Source organism: Lissotriton helveticus, chromosome 5_1 (assembly GCF_964261635.1).
Source record: "Lissotriton helveticus chromosome 5_1, aLisHel1.1, whole genome shotgun sequence".
NCBI classification, from domain to species: Eukaryota; Metazoa; Chordata; class Amphibia; order Caudata; family Salamandridae; genus Lissotriton; species Lissotriton helveticus.
Window position 1 is genome coordinate 1,284,687,327 of NC_136065.1, and position 23,962 is coordinate 1,284,711,288.

Genomic DNA, 23,962 nt, shown 5'->3' on the forward strand with positions numbered 1-23,962 from the left:
GAATGTCCCTGATAGTGTCTCTAGCGTCAGTCCATTTTTCTGCTTGCGACCTGGTCACGTACATATGTGTTGTCGTCCTATTTTCAGCTGTCGTTCGGGCAGTGATGTCGGCTAGTGCATTTCCCTGTCCAACAATGTCTGTCACCTTTTTGTGTGCCTGGCATTTGATGACGGCGAGCTTCTTGGGGAGGAGGACGGCTTCGATCAAGGCGGAGACTAGAACCCCGTGCAAAATGGGGGTGCCGTGTGAGGTCAAGAATCCCCTTTCCCTCCAAAGGAGCCCAAAATGGTGAACCACCCCGAAGGCATACTGGCTGTCGGTGTAAATGTTCGCTGTGGTTCCTGCTGCCAGGATGCAGGCTCATGTTAAAGCAATCAGTTCCGCTGCCTGGGCAGATCGCTGTGTGATGCGGGCTGTTTCTACTACGGTTCGAGCCGTGGTGACTGCATAGGCTGCGGAAGTGGTACCATCGGAGAGTTTGATGCAAGAACCGTCCACCCACAGCTCTCCGTCGGGGTCAGGGAAAGCCGTGTCTCTGAGATCAACCCTACTTTTTGTCTGTTCGTCCGTAAGAGTCACGCAGTCATGCACAGGGTGCACATTGGGATCGTTCTCTGGCAAGGGTAACAGAGTTGCCGGGTTCAGTGTGGTGCATCTTTTCAGGGTGATATGGGGCGCAAGCAAAGTCAGTTCGTATCCAGTCAGTCGTGCACTCGTTAGATGTTGCGTCTTGGTTTGGTTCAGGAGGCTGTCGACTGCATGGGGTACCAGTACCGTGAGGGAATTCGAGAGTACAATCCCCTCACTCTGTCGGATAGAGATTGCAGCAGCAGCTACAGCTCGAAGGCAGGCAGGCAAGGCTCTGGCGACAGGGTCAAGAGTGGCAGAGAAGTAAGCGCACGGTCGTTGCCTAGGGCCGATGGCCTGGGTCAGGACAGATAAAGCGCACCCCTCCCTTTCGTGAGTGTAAAGGGAGAAGGGCTTTTTGTAATCAGGGGTACCTAGGACGGGGGCTGAACAAAGGGCATCTCGTAGTTCCATGAAGGAAGTTTGACACTCAGGGGTCCAAGGGAGTGGGAAAGGGACGTCTTTACTTAGCAGAGAAAGCAGTGGTTTCACAACGAGGCTAAAGTTTGGTAACCACTGTCGGCAGAAGGAGGTGAGGCCTAATAGGGAGCGAACCTGCTTCTGGGTCTTAGGGACAGGAGTATCTAGAATGGTTTGGATTCGATCAGGAGTGAGTTTTCTTCCTTCCTTGGACAAAAGGTGGCCTAGGTAAGTGACCTGGGGTTGGCAGAATTGCAACTTCTTCTTGGAGACCTTGTGGCCATTTTCCGCAAGGAAGTGCAGGAGTTGAACGGTGGCTGTGACTGCTAATGGAGTGGTGTCGGCTGCTAAGAGGATGTCATCGACATATTGCACTAACACCACTCCATCGGGTAACTGGACTTGATCTAGTTGTCTCTTGAGGGCCTGGCTGTAGATGCTAGGGCTTTCTGTGTAGCCCTGGGGTGCTCGGCAGAATCTATATGAGCGGTTTCTTAGGGTGAAGCCGAAGAGGTATCGGCTGTCTGGGTGGATGGGGATGGAAAAGAATGCATTTTTGAGGTCGATGACAGTGAAGGTGGTGGCGGTGAAAGGAATCAAAGTCAGGATGGTGGTGATGTCCCAGACCACAGGGTACTGGGGTACTACCACTTTGTTGATCTCTCGTAGGTCAATGATAAAATGGTATGCTTTCTCATCTCCCTCTCCCTGTTTCTTGATGATGGGCAAGATAGGGCTGTTGCAAATGTTACTAATCACTTCCTCTACCACTCCTGCGTCCATCAGTGACTGAATAATCTTTACCAATGCCTTCTCGCCCTCGGGCGATATCCGATATTGTGGGAGTTTTGGGAGTGTGGCGTCTGATCGGACAGTAATGTGCACTGGGTCAATCAACATGCGCCCTACGTCTGAGTCCGTCTTAGCCCACAGATACGGGGGCAGAGTGTCGAGCAGGGATGTGTCAGCGTCGGTGATGGAAAACATGCGTCGGGGAGGGCAATGTCTAAGCAGGACGGGATTGTCGTAAAGGAAAACTCGAACTCCGTCTTGGGAGCATCTGATCGTTGCTCGGAAGTGTTTCAATAAGTCAAGTCCCATAATGGCGTCAGGGCTATTAGAGGAAAGCAAAAACGTGGTGTCAGTGGTGTTATTCTCTACGTCAAAGAGGATCGGGCGGACAAAGGGTTAGTGGAGGGCGTTCCATCGAAACCTGTCGATGTTATAAGTGAGCCAGACAAGGGTGCCCCCGGAATCAGTCGTTTAGATAACGCACTACGTGTTGCGCCAGTGTCTACCAGAAATGGAGACTTGGTGCCCAGGACCTTAGCAGTGACATAAGGGCCTTGCTGGTCAACATAGAGCTCGACTGGATCCCTCCCTTGTCCCTGGCAGTCCTATGCAAAGTCGTGGGCGTCTTCGTAGTCAGATTGCTGGTATTGGTTCTGTCGGGGTCGATCAAATGTATTGGGTCTGCCTGATCTGTCGTTAGTCGTGTCGTTTGGAAGCCCTCGCTGTTGTCCCTTATTTCTTGGTCCATTTACTATGTCTTTGGGGTCTTTGTTTCTGATTATTTCCAGAAGAACTGGGCACTGGGATTTCCAATGGCCAATTCCTTTGCAAAAGGCGCACTGGTCCTGTCTAAGGTCTGTACGTCCGGGGTGGGGAGTCGAAGTGCGGTCCTGGGGAAATGTAGCCTTAGGGGCGTTCGTCTGGTAGTTTCCCCGGTATTGGTCTCGCCCTATAGTCACCCCTTGCAGTTGGGCCATCATCACCCTCTCTTTCAAGTCCTTCTTCTTTTTCTCTGTTGCCCTATCGTTTTCATTTTTCTGATGTTCATAATATTGGGCCATCTGGAGGATAGCCGTAGGTTTGGAGGCTGCCCAACTACTCTCGCTAGCCTGCAGTTTCTGGGAGACCTCCGACAACAGACCCTTGACATAATTCTGGACAAACAGATGGTGTCCGGTTGCAGTGGTCATGTCCTGGCCGCTGTAATCGAAGAACACCGTTTCAAACCGGGAGAAGTATTCTGATACATCCTCCTGGGGTTTCTGGCGACAGGCCGTTACTATCGACCAGTCCACTTTCTTTTCTGGGATCAGGGTTTTTAATTTCTGTACAATTTTATCTGGAAGGTCTAGAATGGGTTTTAAAGGCTTTTGTCCAGGTCCTCGTTGTTTATCGAAGGTATCGAGTTGTGACCAGGTATGTCCGAACAGCTCAAGGTGGTCGACTTTCCGGATTTGCTTCCACACATCAGCTGGTAGACATAACCCGAAAAACAAGTCGATGTCAGCCAAGGTCATGATTGTTGAACCTAGGGCTGTACCTAATTCAGTATAGAAGGCAGTGGGGTTTTTACGCAGGTCAGGCAGAGATTTCCGGAATGTCAGAATCTCTTGCCGGTCCCATGGCTGGTAGACCCAGTTGTACACTACCCTTCCCTTTGCATCTTGGTTGTTTGCATCATCGTGAGTCCCTGTTCCTCGGGGAGGAACCCAGTAAGGGGCAGCCTCTCGTATCGGCATCATGGTGTTAGATTGCTCAGTTTGTGGTCCGGTCGCCACGGATGTCGGGGATTTAGTTCCTGATTCTCGTTCAGTGAGGTGGCGGAGAACCTCAAGCGTACGCGTAAGGAGGTCCGTCACATCATTCTCGCCCTCATCCCCGATATCGACCTTCCGGTACAGAGTCGTTAGGCTCTCGGGACCGTTGTCTTGGTATCGGTCCTCGTATGCATTCAAGACATGGTAACACAGTCGTGCAGTAAAGTGTCGTCTGTAACTCCCTGTATACGATTTAAACATATCCGTGATGTACTCTTCACCTTCCTTCCTTTCTACCAGTGTCCTTGCTATCTTGTCGATCCCTGTTAGCTCATCTTTGCTTAGTCTGTTCGTTCTCGCGGAACCGGTCCTTCGGGTCTCAGGGTCACCTAACGTTGTCGTTTGTGGAGTATTTGGTGCAAGAGGTTCGGCCGGCACAGAGACCATGGGGGCCGAAGCTGTGACACTACCTTCGTTTGTACCGGGGGGTGGTGAGTGTTGTGCTAAGGGTTGGGAGGGGGCATATGGAGGGGGCATGTAGATGATCGGAGGACCTAACAGCAGATCATCGTTGGTTTGTTGTTTCGAGGGTAGATCAGGGTAAAGCGTGGAGGACGTTCTAACCGGGCACTGGCTTGAGGTTTCCCTTTCTAGTTTCTGTTTGGCTTTCTCCCTTTCCTTTATCTCTTTCTCTAATTTCTGAGCAGCTAGGTGGGCTGCTTTTCGCAGCTCTTTTTCCAACCTACTCTCAATTTTCCTTTTACGTTGTTCAGTTTCTTTGCGCCACATGCCGAAACTATCAAGCATAGTGGGCGTTGTCTTGTTTTTACCAAGGGCTGTTTCTAGCGCATTTATTTTGTCATTATCGAAGGATCCTATCAGTGGCCACTGACTTTCTCGATCCTTTTTCGTATATTTATGCCATAGTTTGCTATAGGCTATAGCGGTCAATCCATGCTTCATGAACATGTCCTTATTAGGGGTGCCTTCCAGTGGAGCCGGATGGTTCACCTCTAATAAGCGGTCCGGGCTAAACAGGCTACTAATCAGTGGGGAGAAGACAGACATGACGGAGCACAATGGGGACAAAAAGTCAGCACTGCCTATCTTATCACTGTGTGCAAAGACTAGACAGAATATTCCGATTCTACGTTGTTTGCAGGCAGTGAATACCTCATGAACCAATATCAAATAGTTAACGTTCGGTAAAAATAAATAATTCGGTGGGGAGAATAAGTAGGCCCGCAAAGGTCTGCGTTACCTACCCTTTCGCTATCTGTAAAAAGGGGAGGGGGGGGCCCTTTCCTGTTTGCAGACAGAGAATCTCCAGAAAACGGTCTGCGAACAATAGTTCAGTTTCAAGTAATTAATCAGTGGGGGAGGAAGATGGGCGCGGCGGTTGCATTACCTATCCTCCACTGCTTGCAAAGAGAGAGCCTGTTGTTTCTCCGTTTGCAGACAGTGGATCTCCAAATAATTTAACAATGAGTAATACTAGTATTTTCTAAACAATTCAAATAATCATTTCGCCATTCGTCGTGTTTACACGACCTTACCCGGACCGCATGGACAGTTTCTTGTCTTCCGAATCCAGCGCCCGATCGTCCTCTTTTCTTCGTATTCTTCGTGGCACTCCTGATGGTTCCCAGTCAGGACCGTAGATCACTCGAGAGAGGTCTGTTCGGAACCAGTGAAGTTCGGATGATCGGCTGTCAGACGAGGGTCTATCGGACAGGCGCGCTCCCGATCGTTGCAGTCGTTCACTCTGTCGTCAGGACCTCTCCCACTGGATCCACGAGTCGCTGATGGGCCCCACGCTTGGGACGCCAATTGTTGAAACTAAGGTCGGGGACAATCGATATTTGCCCGGCGGTATCGCCTCTGTAACCCACGAATTATTAATCAATGAAGAGGCAGGCGCTGGAGACTGGAAGGCAGGAAACAAGGTTTTATTCTCTCCGGAGGAGAACACGACAAATCAGACAGCAGGTATCGTCATGAGGTGCTCTACCCGCATCTCTGAGGCCTGGCCTCTTATATCCAGGTTTATTACTTTATTACATATTACAGATTCATGGCGAGGCTTTGATGTACGGAAAGACATTCTCGGAATCCCCGCTCCAAGCCCGTTCCCACACTCATTTACAGTTGAAGTCCCACCCCGGTCACAACAGGTGATGATTATCGCGCAGCTGGATATTCCGCCGATTCACGGAATGTGGGGGGTTCGATCGGATCTCGTAGGGTGGGGGCTTTGATCAACTGGAGGGTCCTTTGATGAGGGGAGCTTCCTACTGTACGGGGAGGGGCAATAAACAGTATCGGCAGAGCTAGGTGTCGGCCTGGGAGCGAGGAAGACAAACGGGCACACGGGGAAAAAGGGGTCTGCATCAAAGGGCCTGGGACCATGAAAGGAAATGGCGTAGAGGCTATTTAGAGCCGGATAAAATATCACTTAAAGTGGAACAGGCAAAATATAAAGGAGCCATTGCCAAAGCTAAGGCACTCTTCTATGCCACTACTATTCTTCAGTCCCCTAACAGCACTAAAACCCTTTTTAATATCATAAGGGATCTTTCGCATCCCACCTGTATGGGTAATAAGGTGGTTGCAACTCAAGAACTATGCGATGAGATTGCGATCTATTTTGAGGAAAAGATTGCCAAAATTGTGGGGGGGCTGAAGGAGGAAAGGACCAGCTGTAAAGATGTAGTGGCGCAGACAGAAGAAGAGGAATCGTTACCAATATCGTCATCATTGGAAGATTTCACCCCTCTTACAGAGGAGCTCTTTTATAGTCTGGCCCACAATGTGGCTTCAGGGTCGCCTCTAGACCCCCTCCCGCACAGGATCTGGAAGGATTATGGGCCAGAGTTGTTTCCTTGGATGTATCGGATCTGTCGCCAATCACTTGAGGAAGGCATAGTGCCAGAAGCATGGAAGCAGGCAGTGGTTACCCCCCTGCTTAAAAAGCCTTCGTTGGACCCTACTATTCCGGCGCACTTTAGGCCTATATCCCTCCTGCCCTACCCAATAAAAATAGTGGAAAAGGTGGTCAGTAAGTCCCTGTCAGGATATCTGGAAGACAATGGCTTATTGGACAGGGACCAATTCGGCTTCCGCCCAGGCCACGGAACAGAAACTGCATTGGCAACCATGCTGGATACCCTTCGAATGCGAGCCGACAATGGCAATTCCTCAGTCCTGGTGCTGTTGGATATGTCGGCCGCATTCGATACGGTTAGCCATGCGGTTCTGTTAAGTAGATTGGAAAAACTGGGCGTGAAGGGCAAGGCCCTGAGGTGGATACAATCTTACCTAACAGACAGACAACAGGTGGTGACCTTAGCACCCTTCTCATCTCCCAAGTCCAAGGTCTGTAATGGAGTTCCTCAGGGCTCCTCGATCAGCCCTATTCTTTTTAATCTTTATTTGCAGCCTCTGATCCCCATGATCAAATCCTATGGAATTGATTTAATAAACTACGCCGATGACACCCAATTGGTGTTCTCCCTAGAAGGAAAACAGGCGGTGACCATGGAGACCTTTCAGGACTGCATGAGTAGGGTCTCCAGGTGGCTGAAAATAAACTCCCTCCAATTTAACGAAGGGAAGACGGAGGTGGTTTATTGTTCGTCAGCCAAACTGAGTCACCAACCTTCTTGCGAGATCAGGCTTGCGCCGGGAGCTGATCCTTGCATCCCAGTGAAGACTGTGCGTAACTTAGGGGTACTGTTTGATGCAGATCTCCAAATGACCTCCCAGACCAATAAAACCATCAGTGTCTGTTTTGGATTGTTGAAAGCACTCAGACAGATTCTGCCCCTTTTGCCTGATGAGTCTAGACCGCTAGTGGTCAGGAGTGTGATCCTGGCCAGACTGGACTATTGTAACTCTCTATATCTAGGGGCCCCCTTATACATCTTACAGGGGCTCCAGAGGGTCCAGTCTATAGCGGCTAAGCTGGCTCTCAAAAGACCTCGTAGCTCTTCCACTACGTTGGCGCTTAGAGATTTACATTGGCTGCCAATCGGGAGCAGAATCGCTTTTAAGTCCCTATGTATTGTGTATAGAGCCCTGCACAACATGGGACCTATTCCCTTACAGGAAAGGCTCACCTGGTATAAGCCTACAAGGTCCCTGCGCTCCTCCAGCTTGGGTCTGGCAGCAACTACCAGGATTAGGAGATCAAGGATGGGAGGCAGAGCTTTCTGCACTTCTGCATCTAGGCTGTGGAATGAGCTCCCCCAGAATATCAGGCAAATGGACACCTTGCTGGGGTTCAGAAAGAGCCTGAAAACATGGCTGTTCGTCAAAGTTTGATTTTTTCCTGAGCCTATCTAACAGTCCAGGCGGTTTGTTTTTGTAGGACATGACAGCCAGTGTATTGTTTGTTTCCATCTGACTACTTCCTGTTGGCGCCAGGATACCCGTAGGGTGACAGTTGCGCGTTACAAATAATAAATACAATACAATACAATACATGAAAGGAATGAAGGGAGGTGTCGCGCTGGGAACAGGATGGGGTTCTGAGGCAGAGCTGCGTTGGAGAGGGGTTTATGACCCAAAGCATGTGCGAGCGGGGGTTTTTGTCAGAGCGCAGGCTTTGTGAGGGAGGAGGGCTATGCCGGGGGCCAGTGGCATGCAAAAGGGCTGTTCTGATCGAGGCACCTAAAATGGCGGGCGCGCACGACAAAAGTGTGGCATCCGGGGAATAGGCAAGATGGCGCAGATAAGGTTTACTAAAGCATATTAATTTTCCACAGGACGGGTATGCCCAGACCTGGGTCCTGTGCTCTCCATGCCACTGGAGTCAAGCTATCCTGGCTGATGAGGGCTGAAAGCCCAAAACCAGTCTTAGGATGCTTGTTTCCAGTCCACAGAGGACCTGGCCTGGCAGTTCGGGCTGGACTGTTCCTATTGGGTGCAGGCTCAAGACTTATTTGCATATGGCTGGGTCCAAACTGGAATGGCATGGTGAGAAAAAAACGATGGTGTTAGGCCCAGATCTCTGTACTGGGGAGAATGTATGACATTGTTCTGCATTCTGTCCATCAATTGTTCTTTTTGCATTTGTCACCCCGAGTGGGACGGGTATGCCCAGACATGGGTCCCATGCTCTCCATGCCACTGGAGTCAAGCTATCCTGGCTGATGAGGGCTGAAAGCCCAAAAACAGTCCTAGGATGCTTGTTGCCAGTCCAGAGAGGACCTGGCCTGGCCGTTCGGGCTGAACTGTTCCTATTGGGTGCAGGGTCAAGACTGATTTGCATATGGCTGGATCTAAACTGGAATGGCATGATGAGCAAAAAAACGATAGATTTAGGCCCAGATCTCTGTACTGGGGTGAATGTATGTCATTGTTCTGCATTCTGTCCATCAATTGTTCTTTTTGCATTCACAAATTGCCAACAATCTCCCTGAGATACTGAATCCGGTTCACCGTGTTGCAGTTCCCTGGCCAGCCTGATGCAGCAGCCACCCAGGAAGAGGTACATGTGCTCTCAAAGGTCAGATCTGTCCCTCCACTGAGTGAGAGAACACCAGGACTGAGTGGAGCTGCACAGCACCCATACCTGGTGTACCAGACCCCTTACAACAAACAAAGCTTGCGAGAGTCCGATCCGGCATCCCTGCTGAAATGTCGAAAGTGAGGGGCCCCAAGACTACCCAAAACAACAAGCTCGACAGGTACACCTGCCTGAGGGCAGCCCTGGTCAAACAGCACTCACCCAAAGGAAAATCAGGGGCAGAACCTGCTGTGAACTCCCCAGAACACACCCTGAAGGATGTGCTGGATGCTATCGGTGGGATCCACATATCTCTGGAGCAGAGAATGGACACAATCTCCTCGGAGGTCATGTTAATTAGGGCAGACCTGGCTATGAACAGGAAGATAGTTAAACAACTAGAGGTAACCACAACAAGTCTGGTAGAAGATACTAATCAGCTGCAGATCGAGGTGCGGGAGCTACAGGCATTCCGAAAATTTGCTGAAGGAAATCTATGCGACTATGAGGGCCGCAGTAGGCGCAATAATGTACACATCCTTGGTGTGCCAGAAAAATCTGAAGGGCAAGCAACAGACCTATTTGTGGAAAGCCTAATCACTAACCACCTTCAACCAAAAGGTCTGTCCAATATCTTCGTCACTGAAAGGGCCCACCGGGTGCCAGGGGGGCGGGGGGGTGTCCGATTCCAGGGGTCCCTCCTCGTCCTATATTGGCCAGACTCTTGAACTATCGAGGCAGAGACATTATATTGCAGACGGCCAGGGTTGCACCACCCATACGGATCGAAAACTGAGAGGTCAGCTTCTTTACGGACTTCACCCAGGTGGTTCAGAGGCAGTGCAGATCATTCTTGGGGGTTAAAAAACGACTGAGAGACAAGGGCCTTTAATATGCCATGTTGTTCCCGGCGCTTCTTTGGGTGTAGGCCGGTGGCAAAACCATATTCTTTGAAGCTCCGGAGGATGCTGCCAAATGGCTTGATGGATGGGGAGACCCAGAGGATCGCGGCTCCCAGGGAGACTTGGAGGTACTGGGGCCCTGGCCCCATCTGACTTGTTTGTTGGGGCGCTGGCGGTGTCCCCGGCGAACGCAGACTCTCTGTGGTAATCTATGTAGGGTATGCGACACTACACACAAACATGAGGCCAACCTACTCAGGAAGACCCATTTACATTGCACGGAATGGGGTAGAGTGTACCAAATTTTCTTCACTTAGTTAAATTTCAGGGCGACAGGCACTCTGTATTGTTGTAATCATGGGCAGTTTGGAGCCCAGAGTGCAGGGGAGCAGGGAGGGGGGGGTTGGGAGGGGTTCAAGCTCAGTTACTTGTTCTTAGGGAGTCTTAAATGCATTTGCAGTTCAGCAACATAGACAGAATGGTAACACGTAACTACTCACTGGGACAAAGAGTTTAAGGTGATGAGCTGGAAGGTAAATGGTTTAGGGGACAAAGTGAAGAGGACCGTCGTACTACAGTACATTAAGAGGCATGCCCCCAAAGTGGTGCTACTACAGGAGACACATCTGGTGGGAAATACGTGTAAAGCCCTTAATAGGTGGGGATATAATCTTGTGGCGCACTCAGGCTTTACTTTGGGCTTGAGGGGAATGGGTATATTTCTTAGGAACTCCTTCCCCCTGACGATCAAGTCCACCTGGATAGATACTGGAGGGAGGTATGTGGGTATCTCAGGACAATGGGAAGGAAAGGTGCTGACCCTCATGTCGGTTTATGTGCCGCCAGGCCTTCTGGAACTAGCCTTCAAAGACCTGAGCGCCATTTTGTTGATGGTACTTGAGGCAATTCTGATAGTGGGAGGGGATCTGAATGCGGTAGTTAATGGCACCCAAGACAGAAGCCCTCCAAGAGAACTTCGCCCCTCCAACAGTTGGCTCCCGGATTATCTCGGGGCTATGTGATTACAGGATCGATAAGGGTTATTTCACCCGACCAACCGCCCAATATACCTACCACTCAGGCACCCATAACAGCCAGTCAAGAATAGATTACTTGCTAGCTCCCTCAGACCACTTGACACATGTACGGGAGGTTAGACACATGGCGAGGGGTATATCCGACCATTCCCCGTTGTGTGTACACCTTGTGGTTGGTCATCAGAGCGTGGGAAGAGTGGCTCCCATCAACCCTTGGCACCTCCGTAACCCGATGGTTCGTGAGGCACTACAAACTGCAATTAAATAATACTTTCTAGAAAATGTGGGATTGGTGAGCTCTCATCAGACACTGTGGGAAGCATTCAAGATGGTGGTCAGGGGCCAGGCACTTTCCCAAATAGCTGGGGTGAGTAAGGAAAAGGTTAGGGAGGAGGAAGCACTAGAGTCAGAGATCCGTCGACTGGAAGAGGAAATGGTGGAGGGACCCAGCCCAGACACCTTACATGCAAAACAGTTGAAAAGAGATAGCTATAGGGACTTGGTGATGGACAGAGCTTAGGCATTGGGAAAAGAGACCCTTGGTAGGATATACGATCAAGGGACAAGGCTGGGAAGCTGATTGCGTGGTTAGACAAACAAAAGCTGGTGAGCAGGCTCGTACTAGAAATTATTGACGAAGCCGACCGTACGATCACGGACCCCCAGGATGTCGCTAACATGTTTGCCGCCCACTTCGAACAGATCTATTCCTCACAGAACCCCTACACAACACATGACTCTCTTTATCTCCTATGAGACATTACTCTACCTAAACTATCAGCTTCAGAGCTGGAGTATCTAGAAGGGGTGCTCACAGCAGATGAGGTGGCACAGGCTGTTTTGGGGCTCAGGTCGGGGAAGGCATCAGGGCCCAACGGCCTCCCGATTGAATTATATAAACTTGGGACGGATATCCTTGCTCCCCACCTGTGTAAAATGTTTGCGGAGAGTAAAGAACTCGGGGAGCTGCCCCATGACCAAAGGATAGCCACTGTAGTAATGATCCACAAGGAAGGCAAAATCCGGGCAGCCTGTGCCTCCTACAGGCCAATCTCCCTATTAAATGCCGAACCTAAGATCTTAGCTAAACTCCTTGCCAATAGACTGGTCAAAGTCATTAATAATTTGGTACACCCGGATCAATCTGGCTTCATGCATCAGTGCAACACTGCGTTGAATCTTTGTAGGGTACACGGGGTGATGGGAAGGGCGGCAACCATACAGGAGGAGGCGGTATTGGTATCTCTGGACGCCTCCATGGCATTCGATATGCTTGAATGGCCTTATTTATTTGCGGTTCTTGAGAACATGGGTTTTGGGCCCCATTTCATCCAGTGGGTGAAACTCCTCTATTCCAAACCTTTAGCCCAGATAGTTGTAAACAACAAAAAGTCTGAGGTGTTCGGACTTAGTAGGGGGACCAGGCAGGGATGCCTGCTCTCCCCCTTCCTTTTTGCCCTTGCTCTGGAACCCCTGGCATCCTGAGTGCGTAGGGACCCAGTGATTTGAGGTTTTAAGTGGGCTGAAGCGCAGGAGGACAGCATCTCCTTGTATGCGAATGACATTTTGTTGTTTTTAACGTCCCCAAAGGCCTCTCTCACAGCAGTGCTTGACATCTTCGGCATCTTTGGAAGATACTCAGGGTACTCAATTAATTAGGTCAAGTCAGTGTTGTATGTCCTGAAGGGGCTCCTTATGGGCCTTCCTAGGAATTGCCCGATACAGATCTCCGTTTCAAGTATCTCAGCATCTACATCACCTCTGTACCCGCAGATAGATTTGCTAAGAACCTACTCCCCCCTCTACAGAATATTGAAGAAGGATTCGGAGCGTTGGATGATGCTTCCACTCTCGATGCTGGGCAGAGCATCCTTATTCAAAATGATGTCCTTACCCCGGTTCCTATATGCCCTGCAAAATTCACTGGATTTAGTCCCCGTAAGCTACTTTAAAGAAATTGAGAGTCTACAACGCCACCTACTCTGGAATGGGTAGCCGCAGATAGCGCTTCCTAAACTGAATCGCACCTGGTACGATGGGGGTATTGCCCTCCCTGATCTTAAAAAATATTATTGGGCAGCTCATTTGGCAGCCATTAATCATGGCACCTACAGACAGGCGGGTTGATCCGAGCTATGCAATGGATCATTGGGTACTACCGGGAGGGAACTACCAACGCTCTCTATTCAAGCGCCGGAAAGGCCCGCCTCACCGGACAAACCAAGCATTCGGTGCAAGTTTGGCAGGCAGCCAACAAAAGTCTGGGGTGGGATCGTAGGGTGACTATGGCTAGTCTATTATGGGACTCGGAGCAGCTGGAGAATTGATGGTCATCTAAAGGTTTTGACAAGTGGGACCTTACAGGTATATCGAAAATAGGTGATTTATGGATAAAGGGTGAAGTCAAGTCATTTTCAGCCCTGCAGCAGGATTACAATCTTGCTACCACAGAATATTTCTGATATTTGCAGGTCCGCCACATGTTACAATCCTGTCTCCAGAGGGGAGATGTACCCCCAGACTCTTCACCCCTTGAGGACAGACTCCTTGATGGATACTTACCAACGAAGGCCATATAACTCACCTACAAAAAGTTTAGTGAATCACACCGGAGATCCCCTCTCGAAACTGCGGGAAAAGTGGGAAAGGGATGGTATAATTCTCGACGAAGAAGACTGGGTAATAGTACTAGCTTCACCACGGGAGGTAGCCATTGCAGCAAGGCTGAGGCTAGTGCAACTTAAAATTTTGCACCAAATCTACATCACGGGGCCCTGTATGGTGCAAGTGGGAAGAGCAGCGGATGGCTAATGTAGAAGGGGGTGTGGAAGTGAAGGTACGTTCCTCAACATACTGTGGGAATGCACATTTGTACAGAAGTATTGGAAGAAGATACACGAGGGGATGGGCGAGGTGTTAATGCATGCACTCCCTATTGAGGCTAAGAGATGTCTCCTGAATGTGCGGGAACCCACGGATCTAAACCATGCACGTATCACCTGGGTTACGTTGGGGTTAACGATAGCGAAAGGTAACATAGCACAGAAATGGGGGGCAGCACAGGCACCTGCGGTGTCCACATGGAAGAGGGATATGGATTGGTGCATGTTCCATGGAAAGTATGTATATGTAGCCAGTGGATGTCCTAAAAAATGGTCCCGCATCTGGACTGACTGGAATGAGTACAAAGGGAATATCTGTAGTCCGCCACTACTGCCAGCTCACGATGATTTACTGTAGATATGATACATGTTCCCGATTGTTCTAAAATTGTGCACTATCATCTGGGATAGACCTATGTCATGATAAGAAATGTGAATGAACTGCGATATGCCTTGCAATGTTGATTCCTACTGTTAATAAAAAGAACTATAAGAAAAAGAAAGTGCCACATTGTGGCGCAGCCAAAGGGGTCAAAGAAAAACACAAAGATGCGGAAGCAAGGAGCCTGAGAAGCAAGGGCAAAGTCTTGTCATAAATATATAATCTATACCGCTTACTTCTGGGCAACAACAAGTTTTGGAAAAAGGAACATCTTTTGTTCCAGTTTACCATACAAATCCTTTAGAACTTGACATAGCGATTTTCAAATTTGTGAGAAACTTAAGAGTCAAGCCTTTTTTCATGAACGTTGTTCCTACATTGGAGAGCTTTGAAATGGAGACTGAAGAACCAAACCCTGAACTTCGTTCTTTCAAATCAAAGAGTACATTCATCGCTCCAGTATCTCACAAAGTATTGGATTAATTGAAAAACTTGTTCAGAATGATGTTGCAAAGTTGAATCTACATCCCAAGACTTCAATGAATCTAAAAGAACACGAGATTGCCATCATCAAAGAATTGGCGCAGGATGACAGAATCACTTTTCAAATGGCCGAAAAGGGCGGCGCCCTTGTCATTATGGATACAAGTTTCTATGAATACAAGGTATTACAACATCTGCTAGACACAACTACTTATATCAAGCTTGATTAGGATCCTACCAATATTATCATTGATACTTTGAACCAGATCTTGGATCAGGCTGAAGAGAAGTTCTGAACCTCTATGACCCTCCGTTCCATCCCATAGTTTCAGGCTGCGACTCCATCTTTGCACCTGTTGGCCGACTAGTAGATCATTTCTTACAGAAATTCGTTCAAACTTGGCGCAGCTATATTAAGGATACCACCCATTTCCTCAATTTGCTTGAGAACATAAATGACCATTACTCACCATCTTGGATGTTGTGCACAATCAATGTGACCTCTCTGTATACTTCCATTCCTCTTAAGGAAGGGATTCAAGCGAGTGAATGGGCTCTACTACAATTACCAGAAATTTGTGTCAATAAAGTTTTTATTCTAGAATTATTGATCTTCTGCCTACAACATAGCTATTTACAATGAAAAAACGAATTCTACCTTCAGATAAGCAGTACCTCAATGGGTTTCTCGGGGGCATCGGCTTATGCGAATACCTTTATGTCTTGGTTTGAACAAGAGTACATTTTTTCTGATGAGTCGTAGAGCACAAACCTGGTGTTCTACGCACGTTTCATTGATGACATTTTTCTTATATGGAAAAACTCCAAAGAAGCTCTAGAAGGTTTGATTAAAGCATTAAATTTGAAGAATGAATGTCTCAAATTCATGCATTCCATCAGAGACAACAGCATTTCTTTTCTAGACGTTGTGATAACCAAATGCGAACGAAATTTTGAAACATCAGTACACACAAAATCCACAGATAAAAACTATTTGTTACTATATTCCATTTTCCATCCTCCTACACTGGCAAGAAATTTACCGTACTCCCAAATGCTCCAGATTAAGAGAATAACATCTGATGAAGAGACATTGAAAAGAGCGCTTGAACAACAGAGTGACAATTTTAAAGTTCGTGGTTATCCACATTCTGTGTTGGAACAGGCTATGCATAAAACACAGTCTCAAGACCGCAGACTCTTATTGATCTCCAAGACCAAGACGAGTTCCAACCAACACATGTTTGCCTCCAGATTTTCTACCAGGTCATTAACCATCAAAAAGATCATTCCAAACAGGTGGGAACCTTTAAAACATGAGCCAGACTTTAATGGTTTGTTTATTGATGAACCATCGATTGCGTACACTCGCAGCAAAAATTTAAAAGAAATGTTAACTACACCGAAAATGCCAACACAACAATACACAGGAATGCGTAAATGTTTCAATTGCGTTAATTGCAACAATGTTATGACACGTCATTAATCATCCTCATTCTGGTCAACCAACTCAGCTCAGGTATAATGGGGACTGCAACACAGCAAATGTGATTTACACAATTAAGTGTCCCTGCGGGCATCTTTAAGTAGGCAAAATTACACGTAAAGTCAAAGTCAGAATCACAGAACACAAGAGTACCATTCATACTATGAGCATTAAATCACATTTTGCAAAACATTGGTTAGAACATAATCACTCAATCGCGCAGCTTAAATACACAACTCTACAAGTTGTAGCACCCAAACCTGGGTGCAATAATAACAGGGTACTGGCACAGAGAGAGGTGTGGTGGACCAAATTTCTACAGACAATGATGCCAGGGGGATTGAATGATCGAATAGAAATGTCTTGGTTTATATAAAACAATGTTCAGTTTATGAGATTTTTTATTGGTATTTACAATTACATGGTCGTTCGCTACAGAGAACAGCGTTGTGTTCTTTGTTCTGCATGTTTACAAAAAGATTGTGAATATACATGTTCTCCAGTCAATACAATCTCTTTCTTCCTCATGTGAATTAATAGGCACTTTTGGTAATCTTGAAATTCTCAGCTTTTTCTGGTGTATCACTTTCGGGTGAGTTTCACTAATAATTATCTTTACTCTATTCTGCATTTTCAATCTATTTTTCGCACATATTTCTGCCATTGATCATACATACATTCATTCTTCATCACCCATTAGAGTATTTTTTCAGCTTTTTCATTTTTGGATTCATCATTATGAGTATTCAGTGGTGGTCTTTCAGTGGCAGAGATTAGACACACGTACTAAAAGTTTCCTTTTTTTCAGTCATTTCAGTACAGCACTAGGTTTCACGTCTTTAGAAACACCACTTCGATTAGTCAGTTCAAGTTCAAGTTCAAGTTCGAGCATTTATATAGCGCGCTACTCACCCAGAGGGTCTCAAGGCGCTTGGGGAGGGGGTTCATTATTTGTCGAATAGCCAGGTTTTAAGTTCTTTTCTGAAGGAGATGTGGTTTTGAGTAAGGCGGAGGTGAGAGGGGAGTGAGTTCCAGGTCTTGGGAACCAGGAAGGAGAAGGATCTGCCACCCATGGTGGATTTTCGGATGCGCGGGACTGTGGCGAGGGCTTGATTGGACGATCTTAGTTGGCGGGTGGGTTTGTAGAAGGATAGTCGAGAGTTGAGGCATTCGGGTCCTAGGTTGTAGAGGGCCTTGTGTGCGTGGGTGAGAAGACGGAACGTAATTCTTTTGTTGACGGGAAGCCAGTGGAGGTCCTTTAGGTGTCTGGTGATGTGATCTCGGCGAGGGATGTCCAATATGAGTCTCGCTGATGAGTTTTGGATGCGTTGGAGTTTTTTCAGTAATTTTGCTGTGATTCCGGCGTATAGTGTGTTACCATAATCCAGTCGACTCGTGACCAGTGCGTGGGTCACAGTCTTTCTTGTTTCCAGGGGGATCCAGCGGAAGATCTTTTTGAGGATGCGGAGTACGTTGAAGCAGGAGGATGAGACTGCGTTAACTTGTCTGGACATCGAGAGAGAGGAGTCTAGGATGAAGCCAAGGTTACGTGCGTGGTCTGTGGGTGTGGGTGCTGAGCCCAGAGCGGAAGGCCACCAAGAGTCGTCCCAGGCAGAGGGTGAGGATCCTAGGATGAGCACTTCAGTTTTGTCTGAATTGAGTTTTAGGCGGCTCTGTTTCATCCAGTCGGCTACTTCTTTCATGCCTTCGTGAAGATTGGTTTTGGCGGTGTTCGGGTCTTTGGTGAGGGAAAGTATTAATTGGGTGTCGTCGGCGTAAGAGATGATGTTGAGGTTGTGTTGGCGTGCAATGGATGCGAGTGGGCTCATGTAAACGTTGAAGAGGGTGGGACTGAGTGATGACCCTTGTGGTACTCCACAGATGACTTCTGTGGCTTCTGAGTTGAATGGGGGAAGTCGGACTCTTTGAGTTCTCCCGGCGAGGAACGAGATGATCCAGTCCAAGGCTTTTCCTTGTATGCCGATGTTGCTGAGGCGTTGTATAAGGGTGCTGTGGCAGACCGTGTCGAAAGCGGCGGAGAGGTCGAGTAGAATGAGGGCCGCAGTTTCTTCGTTGTCCAGTAGTGTTCGGATGTCGTCTGTCGCTGCAATGAGGGCGGTTTCAGTGCTGTGTTTGGCTCGAAATCCGGATTGAGATGGATCGAGGGAGTTGTTGGATTCAAGGAAGACGGCGAGCTGGCTGTTGACGGCTTTCTCTATGACTTTGGCGGGGAAAGGGAGGAGGGTTATGGGTCGGTAGTTTTTAAGTTCAGAGGGGTCTGCTGTGGGTTTCTTCAAGAGGGCGCTGAGTTCGGCGTGTTTCCAGCTTTCTGGAAAGGTGGCAGAGTTGAACGAGCAGTTGATGACATCACGAAGATGGGGTGCGATGATGGAGTCAGCTTTGTTGAAGATGTGGTGGGGGCAGGGATCGGTTGGCGAGCCAGAATGGATTGAGTTCATTAGGCGGATGGTGTCTTCAGTGGTGATTGTGTTCCAGGCGCTAAGGTAGTTAGTTGGTAGTTCAGTGGTGGAGTACATTTCAACATGGCTCTCGGAATTGACTGAGCCAGTCCTGTTTCAATGAACACGCATGATCACGTGCTCGCGGCATCGGCGCGAGTAGAAGGGGACCCGTAACGGAGGGAGCGCCATCGCGCATTTCGAATTTGGATTACGGGAGGTTCGCGTTTTACAGTTGTCCAATACCGCCAGTCAGGTGAGTCGATACACCCGAGGCATCTCGCACATTAGTTATTTAGACACTCAGGCATTAGCATAATGTTTAATCGGTCGCATTATTAATTTTTAGATTGAGAGTGAGTACATGGTACCGTTTTTTTGGAAGATTCCATGAGGGGTTGATTCCACGTTTGAGCGATCCCGTTTACACAGAGTGTCTTTACAGTTGAGGTAAACAGTTCAGCGTGTTTTCTATGCTTTAGTGTTCAATCCATACATGTATGTGATGTTATCAGCGGTTTTGCTGTTTTTCTTTATTCAGAACTAATACGGTGATCAGGATATCACCTAGAGAATGCATTTCAGCGTCTCTGGTGCTACGTAAGTCCGTTTCAGAGATTTATTTGCTTTGACACTTGATAGCTTGAGACAGGGGCAGTCACCAAAAATTGTTTCGTTTTCTTAGTTGTTTTCAGCAGGAGGCTTCAGCTTTCTATGAGCTGGGAAGAATAGTTGTTCTATAACTTCTTTTACTATGAGTAAGTTTTCTACATTTTTAGCGATCACTGGTCACACGAATAATATTTGAGGCAAATACAACACTAGTTCTCCAGTTTGAAATTGGTCACTATTAACATTTCTTAAAACAAAATTTTTTTCAATTTTCTGTTTACTACGCACAATTAACAGTCCACAATCACAAGGGTGGTTACTATTCTTAACTTGGCAACTTTTATTCCTATTTATTCCTATTGCCTCCAGCAAGATGTATATAAGGATCTTCAGTAACACGTTTGTTTACAGTGATAAGCCATGTAGATAGTTTGACAGTGCATTTTTCATGTGCTTGCAATATTTTGTGTACAGTTTATTGATTCATGTCTTCTTTCTACAGTAACTGTAAAAAAGTGCCAGCAAGGGATTTTACTTAAAGGTGTTTATCACAGATCACAGATTGTTTTTTAAATACCTGTATGTATCTGTTCCAATTAAATTGGTGTCTGAAACATTTATTATGAAGGTACTTAAATAGACAATAAAAGGAAAGCAACACAGGAAGTTTTTATCTCAAAAAGTATTTTCTTTTATATTGATTTCAAGACAAAAAAATCAGAAATTCATAGGGTACAAATGAGAATTAATCATAACTCATACAAATGAACAAGAAAATACAAACTTATTCCTATAATTCATTTGTGTAAAAAGTCCAAACCAATGCAAATAAAAGGACAAGTGCTCCTATGTTGCCAAAATAAAGATCACGTGTGTAATGAAAAACAGGCAAGGAAATGGACTTTGTCGTCGACGTTTTGGTCTTGTATGGAATAATTCTTTCAGATCATCTTCAGGACTAAAATACATTTGTGGCTGTGACCCCCTAAAAAGTCATAATATAAACTGTTATATATATGTCCCAACTACTCATTTTAGATATTTCATAGAACCTGTGTGCAAAACTCGACCAACATGTCTCTGTTGGTTTATTAATCATTTTCTGACATTACACAGATAGTTTATTAATGAGCTGTGTGATAGCTAGGTTGCATGACCTGTAGATTGTTTAATTTAATGTAAACAAAATTATTTTATTAAAAAGACAGGTAATGAAATTCAGTCGCTTAATTTTTCTAAAAATCCTTTCTGACTTCAGGATCAATGAAATAGGCAAAAAATGACAATATTTTTTAAATCTATGTATATAGTTAATATCTATGTCTCCAATAATGGGAGACAACAAAATAAATGTGCCCTATTACAATGGGGATTTATTAATTTGTGATTGTATCATAATCCGTCTTCAGCTTTCATTGGATGCTGACGGGTCCTTCTAAAATGAACACCAATTTATTTGATTAGGTTGTTGATGAGTATCAGTTCTAGCTGGCTGGGGATGCTAACTCTTACCGTGGATTTTTCTATTTAGTAGCATGTGTTGGCCACCTCTATTGGTAAATGCAGTATTTATATTTTTAAGCTGGGAGCTAGAGTCTTACAATATCTGTAAATGTATCTTGATCAATTGTGGCTTCAGTGAGGTATTTTCCCTTAGAGGTAAACAAATCCAACAAATGCGTTTTTTTATTAGGTCTCGCTTGACCCAGCGCGCATGCGCGGCTCTGCGAGATTTTAAGTAAGGGCTTTTAAACTCTAAACACACGCTTGTGCGTGTGCTTTTCTCCCACCTGCTATTGGCCTTTGCATTGCGTTGAGCCTTTCAGTCCTCGTGCAGAGCATTCGATGGCACTGTAGCCCTGCTGTCTGTTAATCGCTGCGTATCAAAGTCGCTTCCCGTATTCAGTCTCTCCCATCCCTCGGTGGCCCAGATGCTCTTCCGTTTTCTTCTTGTTCAGTCTCGAACTCTGGCCTCTCGCAGTGATGGGTCGGTCTCTTGTCTCTTGCAGTACTGGCCTCCGGCCCCTCATACCACTAATATGACATGTCTACGGCCTCTCTCACCACAGAGCAGGTCTCCTGTCTCTCGTGCCACACGGGCCAGTCTGCTGCCTCTCTCGCCACACAACCAGTCTCTCGCGCAGTTCAAGGACAGTCTCCTGCTCTCACGCCCCAGGGCCGGTCTGCCTCCGTGCGCAGTATGAGGCTGGTGTTGCTATGTTCCACGGCATCAGCGCCTTCCTCACATCTGTACGCTCCACTTTCACAGCAGTTTAAATATCCTAGGCCTTTTTTAGTTTTCCCGGTGCCCCTCCCGTGACGGCCGTCCCCTGTTTTGGGTTGTCCCCATGTGCCAGGCTGAATCTAGCCAGAACTGAGGTGGGGGCTGTCCGAGGCTTCCAACTCAGCAGCAGGAACCAAGCGCTTCCCCGGGTAGCTGTCGGCATTTTCCCATATGGCGTCATCACTTGAGACCTGGACGGAAACTATTTACGTAGTGTCTCACGCTGAGCTTCACCTGAACGTGAGCAAGATTTGGGTACATTCTTTTACAGCCCTGTCCACATCTTGTTTCACCTTACAAACAATACACAGGCGTTATCAAAGTGCTGTTTTATTGTGTTTACCTTGTCACTTTGCAATGTCCAGCTGATCACTCATTGCACAGTGTGGGGAATGTTTTTTTGGGGGGGGTTCTGGGGCAGTTAACAGTAACAGTATCCTGTTCTGGTGCTGTCATTTATCGCTGATGTCCCAGTCTTACAATACAGTTGCACTTCAGTTGAATACTCCCTTTAGGCACCGGGGTAGCGACGTTGAACGCTAAAATCTTACAGTATGATACAAAACAAATTAAGCACCGTAAACCTAATATCCAGCCAGTGCTTTATCAGTAAAAGAGATTTTTTATTGACATAGACTAAATGAACAGCTAGAATTATGCAAGTTACTGAAAACTGCTGAGACTTTGAAACAACCCCAAGTATTTGATCATATTTACTCATTAGTCGTAATAATTCATCAGCCTTTTTCCCTCTGACCAGTATTACAATATGGGATTGCGCTTGGTTCTACATAAGGAACTTATATGTTTACACATGTTTTTTGGGGCCCCAGTTAAGAGGTAGCAACATTGCTAAGTCGGTCCCTCTGTTTTAATGGCTCTGTGTGCAAGACTGGACAACTGCTAAGACTCCGGTCACAAAAGGTTACATTAGATTAGTGAAACTCAAAACCAATACTCGCCAAGTGTAACTGTGGAACCTGCTGTCACACATCTCTTATTTTTCTCTTTTTACTCTTTTCTCACCCTCTTGTTTCATCTTCCCAGAAGTTGGGTAACCCGCTCATTTAGCAAAGCTCTAGTTTTAGGCAATATGCATCTTCCCAGAAGCTGTTTGCAGATGTGTATCCACATAATCTCTTCATCACCTGTTTGGGGAAGTCATTTATGCACACATCTGCTCTGTATGTTACCATCTATATGAAATTCCTGCTGGACCTGTGTTAACAGCATCCATAACTTTCAGGAGGCTTTAAAATTCATTTTTGACACCGTAAGAGTGCAACTATGGATGCCCGAAAAGCAGGCTTAAATATAAAAGCCTTTTTTTATTAGAGAAGGTTTTTCACTTAGTGGTCCACCTTTTATTCCTGAGGTCATTCTCATTGCCCCAGGGATGGTATAAGTATCTGGTCACGGAACTCGTTCCACTACCTTATAGTCCTTTTCAACTTTAAGTTTTGATGACCAAGAAAGTGCCACCAAATGCCCAGAAGAAGAAGGCTGTTCAGAGCACGACCTCTCTCTTGTGCCAGACACTCAATTTCACCATCACATGAGTGTCCCCTTAAGAAGAGGCCACGTTTGGTTGACTCAGACACCAACACAAACACTGTTACCAAGGCGTATAATGGTAGCACTGGTAGCTGCTCTCACCCAACTAATTGGTGTGAGTCTACGCCTTGGTGTCTCTGTCCATTATGCCACTGACACCATTACTGGAGCATGAGGCTATGTATCCCCTAAGGGCAGCCCTGTTCTCCCCAAATAAAGTAGCACTTGTCATCAAGGTAAAGCCGTCAAATGGGATCAGGAAATCTTTAAGCAGCCTAAAGCTGAATACTGTGGTCTTGCACATAGATCAGTAGGCAAAACGTAATTCAAGGGATCTTTTGCTCCGACAGGTGGACAACAGTGCCATTATAATGTGCCAGGAGCTAGTTATCCATTATAAACAAGGTTTAACCCAGCATGCTCGTGATACTAGTTTCCATTCTCCCTGCTCCTCCACTCCTCCTGCTCCTCTACTCCTCCCTCCACCCCCCCTCTCTTCCTCCACCTCCACTCCTCCCTCTCTCCCACCAATCCCCCTCTCTCCCACCACCTCCACTACCCCTCTCTCCCTCCACCTCCACTCTGGCCCTCTCTCTCTCCACCTCAACTCTGCCCCTCTCTCCACCTCCACTCCCACCTCCCTACATTCACTCCCCCCTCTCCCTCCACCAGCACTCCCACCTACAATCCACCTCCCTCCCTTCACCTCCACTCCCCCCACTCTCTTTCTCCAACCCCCCTCTCTCCTTCCATCTCCATACCCACCTCCCCCCAC

At 47.0% G+C, this 23,962-nt stretch overlaps 1 protein-coding gene and 1 long non-coding RNA gene across 4 annotated transcripts in view; one reads left to right on the forward strand and one right to left on the reverse strand.

Annotated features, from left to right (window-relative positions):
• LOC144755315 (tetraspanin-18-like) overlaps positions 1-23,962 on the forward strand; it is a 519,470-nt gene that overhangs the window by 488,331 nt on the left and 7,177 nt on the right. The window lies entirely within an intron of this gene.
• The window catches only part of LOC144755316 (uncharacterized), a 258,862-nt gene that overhangs the window by 142,169 nt on the left and 92,731 nt on the right, over positions 1-23,962 (reverse strand). The gene's annotated exons all lie outside the window — the stretch shown is intronic.